A 14,008-nucleotide genomic window follows, 5' to 3' on the forward strand; every position below is an offset into this window, starting at 1 on the left:
GAGTTCATTGGCATGCCAAAAAAATGGCAACCATCCAAACAAAGACCAATCTTTGGGTCATGACCAAAATTTTGGTAAGGTGCACTTTGGCCACAATCCAAACACACCCCAACACCCGGCTCGTCGAGGATTCACGGGGCGCCGCGACGCGTCCGCGGAGTGGTGTAGCGCGGCCAACTGCATCCTCTGGACCTGAGACCATGCCGGGTCGTCTTGCTTTTTCAATGACATGCGGGGATCGCATGTGAGCAAAGGGCATCTCCAACGTTGCCACAACCGCAGCTGACTACCCTGGCACACCAAAACCCTCGTCCCTCGCGCTGTCGCGCGGTGCGTTCCCATCACTACAAAAAAAGACACATCCGTGACATTTTGGGCCGAACGAATTTTTTTTCTGTCATACATATGACACTTCTATGACGATAATTGTGACAAAACCCGGTATCAACATGATGTGGTGGGCTCCTACTTCTATGACAAAAAATCATGACAGAAAATCGGCTTTTCGCCCTGGGCGGGCCGGAGACGCAGCTGCATGACATTCTTTGGGCCGTCCATGACGGAAAAAACCGTGGTAGAAGCGAGGGCGAGGAAAATTTTGGCGAGTTCCCGGTTACGGTGGGAGATCGGGGGCCGAGCGATGCGCGTTTCTCTCGTACACGTACGCGCGTGTGTGCGAGGCGTTGGCTCTAACTGAACCCGAGTGAGGCGTTGGGCTCTAACTGAACCCGAGCGATTGCACTGCAGGCTACGCGTTACTGAACCCGAGCGATCGATCGATGGCTGTTAACTGAACCCAATCGAGCGATTCCTTCGCTACTGCTGCTAACTGAAGCCGATCGATGCTGCCTCTGGGATGAACAGTGAGCGTTGCGGGGGGGGGGGGGTTGGATGAACAGTGAGCGGTGGCGTTGCCTCTGGATGAACAGGACCCCGTGGTGTGGAGGGCTGGATGAATAGTAGACGGTGGAGGGGTGCCCGTGGAGGGGTGGTTGAACAGTAGCCGATGGAGTAGCGCGCGGTGGAGGCTGGATGAACAGGAGCCCATGGAGGCTGGAGGAGGTCGACGGTGGAGATGAACTGTATCCCGTGGAGTCCCATTTTGCGGTACGCCACACCCCTGCCAATGAACAGGACCCCCGTTTCGACCGTAGGAGGTCCGTTTCGTCCGTTTTGCGGTACGCCACACCCCTCCCGATCAACAGGACCCCCGTTTCGACCGTAGGAGGTCCGTTTCCTCCGTTTTGCAGTACGCCACACCCCTCCCGATCAACAGGACCCCCGTTTCGACCGTAGGAGGTCCGTTTCCTCTGTTTTGCGGTACGCCACACTCCTCCCGATCAACAGGACCCCCGTTTCGACTGTAGGAGGTCCGTTTCCTCCGTTTTGCGGTACGCCACACCCCTCCCCATGAACACGACACATTCCGTTGCCTCCCCATGAACACGACGCATTCTGTTGCCTCACCATGAACACGACGACGACGTTGTTTCTCCGTTCCGACCCAGCCATGTACACGAGCCCTGGCCGTACGTATGCGCGAGTAGGCGTTCGAGACCCCGCCCGTATGTACACATACGTGGCCATATTTTCTTTCTTGCACCCTGGCCGCTGTACGTACGTGTACATGCTACGTGCGCGCCTCTACTACGACATGTACGCGCCTCTACTACGACACGTGCGCGCCTCTACATCCACCAGTATATATGTACGTACACGTTCGCGATCAGAATGACAACGCTACGTACGCTTCGACCAGGTGGGTCCCGACTGTCAGGCACTTCCTTGCCTGCGAAGATGTAGCTGGTGGGTCCCAGCAGTCAGGGGGCGAATCATTTTTTTTTGCCCGGGCGCACTTCCTTGCGTGCGAAGATGTAGGTGGTGGGTCCCAGCAGTAAGGGGCAAACATTTTTTCCGCGAAATACGGTGGCCCGTCCGGTGGGTCCCCGCTGTCAGGTGGAGGAATAATTATTCTGCACGTAATAAGGAGGCACTTCCTTGCTGCGGCCGTGGACCCAGCTGTCAGCCTCTCCACGTACAGTTCACGTCCGATGGAAGCCGTTCCTTGACCACGTTGACCATGCCGTGCCGAGAGCACCAGGGCGGTGGACGACGGCGAGGCCTAGGAAGGGGTCGACACGGAGCCGGGGAAGACGCGGCAGTGGATGCCCACGCGTAGAGGAGTACGAGAGTTCACTGGTTCGCTGCGGTGTGAGGCTGCCATCGCCGCAGAATAACAAGGGGTGTGGGTGAGTAGAGGGATGGCCTGGCCAGCGGTGGGAGTAGTAGGGGGCGGTGAGGCCTCCGCCGCATCGCAGCCGGCCACGGGAGGCAGGAGCATGAGGCACGACCGGCGCTGGTTTGGGCGGCTGGAGCAAGAAGACCAGAGGTTGAAGGAGCACTACGGCCATTGGATGGACATCGTACGGTCACTGGAGCTAGAATTGTGCATATTGACTAAGTTGACAAAGCCCTCCGTCCCCGTGAACTTAGTAGGCCCACAAGTCAGCCTGCCACTATACTGGGTCCCAGCTAACAGGGGGAGTATTCATTTTTTTGTGCGTAATAAGGAGGCATTTCCTTGCGTGCGAAGATATAGCTGGTGGGTCCGAGCTGTCAGCGGCGGTAACGTTTTTTTCGCGAAATACAGAGGCCCTTTCGGTGGGTCCCTGATGTCAGGTGGAGGAATCATTATTTTGCGCGTAACAAGGAGGCATTTCCTTGCGTGCGGCCGTGGACCCAGCTGTCGGCCTCTCCACGTACAGTCCACTTCAGATGCATGTCGGTCATTGACCACGTTGACCAGGCCGCGCCGAGAGCACCAGGGCGGTGGACGACGGCGAGGCCTAGGAAGGGAATGACACGGAGGCAGGGAAGACTCGGCAGTTGTTTCCCACGCGGAGGGGAGTACGACTGTACGAGGGTTTACTGGTTCGTCTGCCGTCGCCGGAGAATAACAGCAGGTGTGGGTGAGTAGAGGGATGGCTAGGCCAGCGATGGGAGTACGGTGGGGCGGTGAGGCCTGCACGGCAGATTAGCCGGCCGCGGGGAGGAGGGAGTAGGCAGTCCCGCCGGCGCTTGTTTGAGCGGCTGGAGCAGGAAGAGCAGAGATTGAAGAGGCACGACGGCCGTTCGATGGACATCCAATAGTCACTGCTTGTGCGTCAACTTTTTTTTAGGAAAGCCTCAAATCTGTGGAAAACAGCATACAGCCCATCTGCCATTATTTCTAATAATTTACAGCCCATTTGCTAATACTGAAGGTTTTTTTGGAGCCCATATTCTTTTTGTTAGCATTACAGCCCATATTGTGGCCACGGTTAAAAAATTATACGAAATTTTGCATATTTCGGTGCGGTCCGAACTGTTTTAATCCTGAAATTTCGACTCACATTCAAACTGATTTAAAAATAAATGTATATCAATATAAAATCCAACAAATTCTCCACGCATAAAAATTAATGTAATTTAAAATCTTGAAATGAAAAAAAGATATTTGAAACTAATTGCCGGTTTGATGTGTTTTAAAAATGTACATCCCATTTCTCATTACTGGTAGGCCATTTTCTCGGCCAGCCGAATGAAGCCCTCCTCGTCTTGAAAGATTTGCAGCCCAACAGGCCTGACAAAGCGACTTACTTGGCAAATCACAAAAAAACTGGGCTGTGGCCGTGGACCCAACTGTCAGCCTCTCCACGTACAGTACTCTTCCGATGGAAGTCGGTCGTTGACCACATTGACCACGCCGTGCCGAGAGCACCAAGGCGGTGGACGACGGCGAGGCCTAGGAAGGGGACGACGCGGAGCCGGGGAAGACGCGGCAGTGGATGCCCACGCAGAGAGGAGTACGAGGGTTCACTGGTTCGGCTGCGGCGTGAGGCTGCCATCGCCGCAGAATAACAGGGGGTGTGGGTGAGTAGAGGGATACCCTGGGCCAGCGGTGGGAGTAGTAGGGGGCGGTGAGGCCTCCGTGGCATCACAACCGGCCACGAGAGGCAGGAGCACGCGGCACGACCGGCGCTACTTTGGGCGGCTGGAGCAAGAAGACCAGAGGTTGAAAAAGCACTATGGCCGTTGGATGGACATCGTACGATCACTGGAGCTAGAATCGTTCATATTGACTAAGTTGACAAAGCCCTCCGTCCTTGTGAACTTAGTAGGCCCACAAGTCAGCCACCCACTATGGTGGGTCCCAGCTAGCAGGGGGTATTCATTTTTTGGTGCGTAATAAGGAGGCACTTCCTTGCGTGCGAAGATATAGCTGGTGGGTCCGACCTGTCAGCGGGGGGAACGTTTTTTCACGAAATACAGAAGCCCTTCCCACGTACAGTGCACGTACAGTGCGTACTAAGGTGGAACTTTCCTTGCGTGCGACCATGGACCTCGTGGGTCCCAGCCGTCAGGCTCTCCACGTACAGTCCTCTTCCGATGACTCTCGTATGTTGACCACGCCGTGCCGAGCGCACCGAGGCGGTGGACGACGACGAGGCCCCAGACTGGAACGACCCAGAGATGGGGAAGACGTGGCAGTGGAGTCGCAGACGGAGAGGAGTGGGAAACTTGACTGGTTCGGGTGCGGGGTGGGCCTACACTCGGCAGAGAATAACAGGAGGTGCGGAGTGGAGGGATGGCCTGGCCGTCGGCAGGGTAGCGTTTCGCTGAGGAGCGCAAAACAACGCCGCTGGACGCCGAAGGCTGGAGCAGGCGGTTCCGGCAGCGCTGGGGGAAGAAGACGAGAGATTGAAGAAGAATGCCAGCCGTTGGATGTAAATTGAACGCCTTCTTAGGCTTCGACCTACTGGCCCACATGTCAGCCAGTCCATTTGTTTTTTAGTCCATTTGGTGGGCTGGGTGAAACAATGATGTAGCATCTATGCAGCCCGTTTAAATCCCATTTGCATTTTTCTCGAAATCCGCGGACTTGCTGGGCTGGGTGAAAATATCATGTTGGGCTAGACGGAGAAATGTTACAAAAACATAAACACATGATTGCACGTCAGTAAAATCTTTGCAAGCTTATGTACGCAATCACTAGGAGTTAACTTGCCAAGTTATATATAAACAATTATTATTATTATTATTTTGTAAGAACTTTCAACTTACGAAATAAAATATCATTTTAATTTGATGAGTTAATAGTACGTGGGGTATTATTATTATTTAGGCTAGCCGTGGGACAGTTGAGTTGGTTCTAGGGGAAAGTACTCGGAGAAAACTCAGTTTACATTGAAAAATAAAGTGGGAGAAAATTCAGAGACCTGCTAGGTCCACCTGAGGAGGGGAATATGTTGGGAGGAAGGAGATTCAAAGCACGATAGCCGAGTGAACTAGTTTTTTTACGGACAAGTGAACTAGTTTACATACATAAGCAAATAGCCACTAAAAAAGCAATTAGGTTAATGGGTTCTTAAAAGAAATATTTCGGACAAAACAGATAATTACGACACATAGGCTAATGCATGAAACACTCAGATGATAAAGGTGCTTATAAACAGATAAAGTACAACATCTAGACCTTCCTGGCACGCTTGATCATGATGCTGCGGCTGTCCGTGTACTCGTCGGTTACGGGAAGCAGACACGCCCTCATGTCCAAGATCTGCCTGTACATGTCATAGCATGCGTATGCGTCCTTGGCCGCATAGGTTATGTAGGCTAGATTTAGAGGTACCTCCCACGTGTTCAGGTCGTCTTCTTTCATGTTGGCGTATCAGGGGTCGATGATGGTCTCAGTGAGGTCAACCACAGAGTCCTTCTCCTGCCCGTTGCTGATGATCTTGTATTGTTTCTGGATGTCGACAAGCTTGTTGCACCAGATGGCCGAATCATCGCATTCTTCCTTCTCTCCACCGTAGCGAAGGTGCAGTCGGCGCTGCCGATGAAACGGGCGAATGCTCCAGAACGTGGTGCAGCCATAGGACCGAGGCGAGGCAGAGCTTCACCGAGTCCGTATTGTTGGTGTACATCACATTCAACTTGGTGCAGCCATAGGACTGAACGGTGAACTCAAAGGGGAACTCCTTGCTGAAGTCCATATCCAGCAGGCTCACCCCTCGGATCGCCATTGGAGTCTCTTCGAGTGAACGAGTGTGTAGGCGGCGGCAGCAGTTCGTTTTTCAGCTCTTGGGGAACTGGATTCAACAGTAAGCTGAGTGTGTACAGGCAACAACAGTTACTACCCCTCCCTCGTCCGCTGCACGCCCGGCAGAAGATGCACCCTCGGCCACACGTCGGTTCACGAGCGGGTCTGTATTGGTACTGTAATAACAGGAGTTAGTGGTCACTTTACTTAAATTTAATTAGCTTTAATAGAAATTTATACTTAAAACAAGCAATGCATTCGCTCGTTCTATCAGTGCCACATGATCAACATGCACAACAATTAGAATTATTATTCTCAGGACGCACACGATCAGCACATTTGTCGCACTTTCACAAAGATAATACTACCAAGTTTGAACTGTTTGTTATGGTTGTTGTCCTCGGCATCATCATGCCGTGTTTCCCAGCTTGCAAGATTCAGAACCAACAAATAAGATCCAAATAATAAGTACAACAAAGATGCCTACACATCTCATTGATTCCCAGCTTGCAAGATTCAGAACCAACAAATAAGATCCAAATAATAAGTACAACAAAGATGCCTACACATCTCATTGATTCCCAGCTTGCAAGATTCAGAACCAACAAATAAGATCCAAATAATAAGTACAACAAAGATGCCTACACATCTCACTGATTCCCAGCTTGCAAGATTCAGAACCAACCCATTAGAGCCTTTTGATAAAGTGAATATCGGGATTAAATCCATCTTGGCTAGCCATGTCATACAATCAAAGAACTTGGCGAATGCTCTTGACCGTCACAACATATGTAGTTGAGTATTCCTGTTTGCACAGCACAGACAATAAAGAGCATGATTACTATAATACTGGCACTATTGGAAGTCAACCTGCAGCTCCACTCGATGATTCCATTCATGCCACTTTTTCTGCAGTTCACCTGAAATGAAGTAAAAATTGTATCATTCAGCTAGCAAGAAGTACTTGCTCTTGTGAGCTGGCAGGTTCTTCTTTAGTAGTTGCACAAAAATTGAGCAACATTAAGGTTGGCTGTCCGGCTCATGTAAGGTGCAACTATAATTTTCTTATCCTTTTGTGCAGTTCCACTAAAATAAAGTGCCATTGTGGTGACAGTGACGGCTCCATCTTGCAAAGGCTAATAAAATGTTGCACGAGATTACCAGCAGAACTTGACGGAGATTTTGGAAACTCCAATCACCATTTTGTGCAGTTCCACCAAAATTGAGAGATGTTGCCCACGTGACATTTTAGTTGAACTCACAAGACACTCATTCCAAAAAAGTGTTTTGTGCAGTTCACCAAAGGTCACAACAGCAACAAGGTGAAATGGATATCCTCTGCACAAAAAGATAGAAAGTAAACAGTTGCTGGTCAATAAGAATATACGAAACATATACAAAATGAAAAGAAGCATCTTAATTATGTTCATGGCAATCACGCAAGGACAGTAGAAATTTTAAAACGTCAGCAATGCTTCATGTTACCAGAAGCATTACGATCAACAATGAGATTCCTCAAATATGGGATTACTTTAATGGTGGCATTGCTTGTTTACCAGACACAGTAAATCAACAGCAGCTAAAGAGTTGGTTTAAGGGCATGGGACCGTGGGGACACCAGGACACTCAGCAGCATAAAGGAGCAACTTACTTATCATACTGGGGAAAACAGCAGGAGTGCCATTTGTAACACAGTTTAATTGCATCTTATCACTGGAGGCATTAGATTAACAATAACACTGGTTAGACATGTCCCTAAGGTAACAGTGTGATCGCTTCATTTTATATGGGCCCTTACATTAACAACAGCAAAAGGTTGGTATAAGGACATGCGACAGTGGACGCATCAGCACAATGTACCTACAAGGAGGCATAAAGTGGTGATGCCGCGTTTGTTCATGCTATGCGAGGGCAGCAAACCTAATCCTGGAGACCTTGTACTATGTGAGGCAGCAAATCTAATCCTGGAGACCTTTTACTATGTGAGGGCAGCAAATATAATCTTGAAGACCTTTTACTATGTGAGGGCAGCAAATCTAATCCTGGAGACCTTTTACTATGTGAGGGCAGCAAATCTAATCCTGAGACCTTTTACTATGTGAGGGCAGCAAATCTAATCCTGAGACCTTTTACTATGTGAGGGCAGCAAATCTAATCCTGGAGACCTTTTACTATGTGATGGCAGCAAATCTAATCCTGGACATACTCTGTTGACATGTCCACTAGCCGCCACTTTCTATCCTTTTTTCAACCAATAATAGATCTGTTGCTTATCCAGTTTGTACTGCGTTTTCCCATTATTTCCCTTTTCAACCAAGAGACCGGTTGGGTATCCAGTCTCTACTACTTTCACCATATTATTTCCTCTTTGAATCAAGTCCTAGATTCATGCTACAACTTTCCCCCTTTCTTCGTTGTTTGAACAAAGCCCTAGATTCGAATGCATGAAGTAGCTTTACCTCTAATAATACTAAAAATTTAGGTGGCTTTGGAAGAGCTGATGGGAGTAGAAAAAGATGCACATGCAGACACGTGGGGAGCTGGGGCAGTAGAACAAGGCCGCTTTCGAAGAACTTATACCTCAGGGTCGTCGGGATGTCGGCGGCGGTAGGTCGGATCTGCGAACAATACGGCAGGGAGGAAGAAGGGTCGGAGGACCTCCCGATCCGGCGCTGTCTCGGAGAGAACGGCACGGGCAGAGGATCGGGCCCCTCCGGCAGCTGTGGGTTTCCTCCCTCGGCGGCGATGACCGCGTGAACGATGCACCTTTTAGTCCTCTACACACACCGGCCGAAGGGATCCGGCCGGATCTGTGACCAGCGGTGAGCAGAGAGAAAATGTCGCTACCGCTGTCTTGTTTATATCTGGAGAGGATGAGATAATGAAGAGAGCAACCCTAGTAAAGCAAGCGCTCAGGCCCCTGCGTCCATATATAGTGGAGTGATTATCTTTTTTCTCTCCACAACAAGCGTTTCAATTTGTGTCCGTGGCATTAAAGAAAAGAAACTCTCTATTTAAGGTGACTACCGTATGACTCCTACTTACTACTAGTAGTACTAAAGTATTGTTCACTTGTGCTCCCCGCCCCTCCATTCATTGAACAACCCCACGAGTGAATAAACATACAGTAAGTACTGTATTTATATAGAACGAACAAGCTCGAACTATTTTCGCGTAGGTAAAAGTTGAGGCGGGGCTTTTCCCGGGTAGTACGCGCGGCAGTTTTTGGGTAGGCGGTTTGACAGAGAGGCGAGGAGGGTGAGCGAGTGGGGCTGTGCGATTTGACGGCGCATTACCGCTGGAAAGACTTGTGATATGACCACTCACTATAGTCATGAATTACTGGCGCTCCGACCGGGGTGATGCCCCCCTTCCGTTCCACGCTCTAATCTGGTGCATGACACGTCGACCCGGATGCTGGATCTCCCACATGTCGGAGTGGTAAGAAGGAGCAAAGAATGATGCGGTATATACTAGTACTATACTACAGTACTACTCAGGTCGGAGGAGTGCGAACCACGGCAGCCCAGTGAACCAGCAGTGCGAACCACGGTAGCCCGGTGAACCAGTAGTAGAAAACAATGTGGTGATATGGCCATAAAAAACAATGTGCTACGGTCCACACAGTAGCATGTACAGTAACACTCCTCTTTGTTTGGATCCCCGAGATAGAGCTAGTTTGGGTTGAAATAGCCTCAAATTATCGAAGCAAGAGGGGTTAGTTTGAGCTAGTTTGCTCTAACCCAGCTAAAAAAACTAGCCCGGTGGAGAGGTTCTAATTGGGTTAGTTATCCTCGGGCCCACTAAAAGAGAACTAAAATATCTCCCCTGCCCACACCAGATCGCTCCCCCCTCTCGCACGACTCCTCTCTGTTCCCCATAGCGCCGCTCGCCCTCTCTCTCCTCCGGCCGCCCTCTCCTTCCGGCCTCCGCCGCCCTACTCCGGCCGCCCTCTCCCTCCGGCCTTCGAAGGTCGCCCCGCTCCCCCTTCACCAGTCGTTTTTCTCCCTCTGTCATGCGCGGCGGCGGCGCATCTACCAGGGAGGTCGCGAGAGGGGTGAGTTTGTTCGTTCCTTCTCTATCTCATGGCCATATCATTGATCTTGCTTGCTCTAGCGCTAATTCTGATTTGGAAAAGTAGATCCTGATCAAACTTGGTATAGATTTGTGGTGCACGCATGGAATTGTTTGATGCTTCTTGAGGAGGTCATAAATCTTTCTAGAGGCCCAAAGATTCAGGTCACCTTTCTAGGTATTTCAATTTCAGGCTTGCATTATTTCTAGAGGCCCAAAGATTCAGTTCACCTTTCTAGGTATTTCAATTTCAGGCTTGCATTATTTCTAGAGGCCCAAATATTCAGTTCACCTTTCTAGGTATTTCAGTTTCAGGCTTGCATTATTTCTAGAGGACCAAAGATTCAGTTCACCTTTCTAGGTATTTCACTTTCAGGCTTGCATTATTTCTAGAGGCCCAAAGATTCAGTTCACCTTTCTAGGTATTTCAGTTTCAGGCTTGCATTATTTCTAGAGGCCCAAAGATTCAGTTCACCTTTCTAGGTATTTTAGTTACAGGCTTGCATTATTTCTAGAGGCCCAAAGATTAAGTTCCCAGTCGGCGGCAAGCGGCCCTGCTACCCATGCCGGTGTCGACCTCAACTCGCAAGGGTCGGCGTCGGAGGGGTTCCCGGGGCTTGGGCTCTACAGAGCCTTCCTCCAGAGCGACGATGGCGAGCTCCTCCCTCGGTGCGTGAGGGGCTCCGGGCTCCCTCCCTATCGTGAATGACTTCCGTGATGAGTTAGCTCATTCTTTGTTTCATGAAGTGTTTTTTTATTTTGTGAAGCTTGATTGACGACTTGTATGTTTAAGTGGGATATCTCATTTGTATGGACAAAGTAAAAATTATCATGTTTTGCATGCTTGATTTGTATAGATGGTTCGTTTATGTCAATTGTGAGCGGGAGGAGGCCACAGAAGAGCCGACCACACCAAGAGGGTGCTTGGATCCAAGGGACTTATTTTAGTCTGACTAAAAATAGTCTCTTTAAGAGGCTAAAGTTCCAAGCACCCCTGACTAAAGAGGGGCTAAAACTAGTCTTGAGACTAATTTTTTTTAGTCAAGGGTACCCCTACTAAAATGTGGATTAGTCCTCTCTCTCCTCATTTAACTCCTCTCCTTTAACACAGGCGAGTTCTGGATTGGAGGGTTTGGAGGATAATAAATGCTCATTAACTTGATTTTAGTCTCTTTAGTATTTGGATCCAAGCATGGGTGAGGCTAGCAAGTTTTAGTCCCACTACTTTTAGTCATGGAACTAAAACGTATCCAAGCACCCTCCAGATCCGGCAGGAAATAGGGTCCAAAGTAGTCAAATGATTGAGATAGAGCATTTATTGTCAATCTAACCCTGCCATCCATACACCTCTTTGGTTTAGAGTTAGTTCAGGGTTAGAATCTAACTCTAACCTCTAACTGAGTTAGAGTTCTCCTCGTCTCGGTTCATCGCTATCATACTTTCCCCATTCCTGTGTTTTCAGTATCCTGCGAATCAAAGAGGCCCTTTTTTTGCGGGAAAAATCAAAGAGGCCCTTAGACTGGTTTCGGTCCGGTCATTTTTTATAAACGTGTTATGTCCAAAATTTAATGAACATGCTCCGGTTTCCATGAAAATAATCCGGTTTCATGTAGTAATTCATTCATTTATTTATTCTTCTGCGGGGGGTTTGCATGTAATTCGCGAGGTCTGAAATGTAAAGTACCCCGGCATATGCTCCGAGTCGTGCATGCACTACGACCCAGATGCTCTATGTCCCACATGTCGGCGAATGGGAGCACGTGGAAATAGCCTAGGAGTACATATAGGAGGATAAATGTGTGAAATAATATGTACTGTGAAGTGTAGCCGCGGTTCGTAAAGGAGACCTAAATTGATGATAGCTAGAGGTCGCACGCACCCAACTAGTGGTACTAGACATACGACTAATTTTTCCCTCAAAAAAAAAGAGGCACGAGTGCTCAGTACTCCTATTCTATAAACACAAGTCCCATCTGTCAACAGCGTCCGTGCTACAGCTAGCTCTCCTCCCTCGTTTCTCTCTTCTAGTAATTCTAAACTCGGCCGACGCCCGGTGGGCGGGGTGGGTTTGCTCAACTGCGGCCCCACCTCACAGTGAAAACGTTACGACTGGAATAAAAATACCATATACTCCCTCCGTTCATAAATATAAGCCTTTTAGATACTATTTCAAATGGAATACAGCATACAGATGTATGTAGACATAGTTTAGAGTGTAGATTCACTCATTTTGCTCCATATGTAGTAGTCACTTGCTGGAATCTTTAGAAAGACTTATATTTGGGAACGGAGGGAGTACTATACTATTAAAACATTAAGGCCACGAGGCGATGCAGTGCTGGTTACAGGAGGCAAGAAGAGATGCATCCATCGACGACGTCCACCTCCTTGACTTAGGGCGCCGGCCCACCGAACGACGCCTAAGTAGCAGCGGCTTTCGCGACCAGGTCGACGTGCTTCTGAACAATGGCGTCCAAATATTCCAGCCGCTGGAAGAAGGCCAACGTCTTTCTGTCCTCGCTTGCCTTGTAGTGGCCTATGTAGACGATTTCCTCGTAGAGGTGGATGTGCAGGTCGACGGTTTCTTGCATGGCGAGGCGCTGTGCGGCGAGCGCGGCCTCGAGGTGCACATTGTTCGTCGTGACCTCCGGCACCTGCAAGGCCACCAGGGCTTGAAAGAGTTCGTCACCATGGAGGCCGATGAGGGTGGCAGGCAATGAGGAGCCTGGGCGCGCGGGCTGGAGCAGTACGGCAAGGTCGTCCGCGCGCTTCTTGACGGCGGTGAACTTGCGGATGGAGTTGACCATCATGTCCTCCATGCGAGAGGCGAAGCCGGCGTCGGCGAGGGCTACGATGCCTGCGCTCGCCAGCACTGTCTGGAAACGCTGAGCGGTGCGGGGCCGCAGGCCGGCGCCTTGGATGATTTGGCACAGCCGACTGCCGCTCGCGTCCATCGCCTCCATAGGTGCTTGTGGCTTCTGGTCACTTGGTCTTGGATTGGAGTGAGCAGTGTTGCGCAGAGACTTGGGAGTAGATGGATTGGAGTGGTGGGGCGCCTTTATTATATGAGAGTCCAAACTCTGTTGCATTCACATCGTGCTGGCTCTATTCTGCTTCTCCAATTAATTCCCTCTGCATGTAATTGAGGATGCATCATTGACCGTTCAACGTCTCGGGAACCGCTACCCTCTCCCTCCTTGGCATTCAAGCACCTATGGACCCGTCGACGACGAGGTGCCTATGGTGACTTCATAAATTTCAAGATGATAGTATCGTGCGTGTGTGCGTTCATAGGGGTGAGTGTATGCGCGTGTATATGAGCGCTTGCGTCTGTACTGTGTAAAAAACGTAAATGTGTGTCAAAAAGAGACTAGTCAGTATACTCAATATTGTGCACCTCGGAGAGGAAAACGATAGAACTAGTACGTATTTATTTACGGTGCAGATTCACTCATTTTGCTCCATATGTACTCCGTCTCGGTGTAGTCTAGTCACTTGTTGAAATCTCTAGAAGGGCAAATACTCCTTTCTGGTTTACAGGGCTATACTAGCAAGTAGTTGTACGTACTAGTACAATAGTGGGCTCACATAGCAATTTTGTCTCATGCAAGAGCGTGGCTATATGCGTGCTCCAATGTTCGCAACTGCAACGTTCGGTTTGCGCTTGGCTCTTCGCCTCTTCGAGAAGACGAACAATGATGTTACTACTACTGCTTCTAGAGTGTCAAATCCACTGCTGCATGTCCGTCCACTGCAAGCGGGACGGATAGCTTGTTGTAGAAGTACTACCAAGCAAAAGGTTGTCCTCGTTTGCGAGCAACCGCGCGCATGGGTGAGGGAGAAGGCGTGTAG

This window comes from Aegilops tauschii, chromosome 4 (assembly GCF_002575655.3).
Source record: "Aegilops tauschii subsp. strangulata cultivar AL8/78 chromosome 4, Aet v6.0, whole genome shotgun sequence".
Taxonomy (NCBI): domain Eukaryota; kingdom Viridiplantae; phylum Streptophyta; class Magnoliopsida; order Poales; family Poaceae; genus Aegilops; species Aegilops tauschii.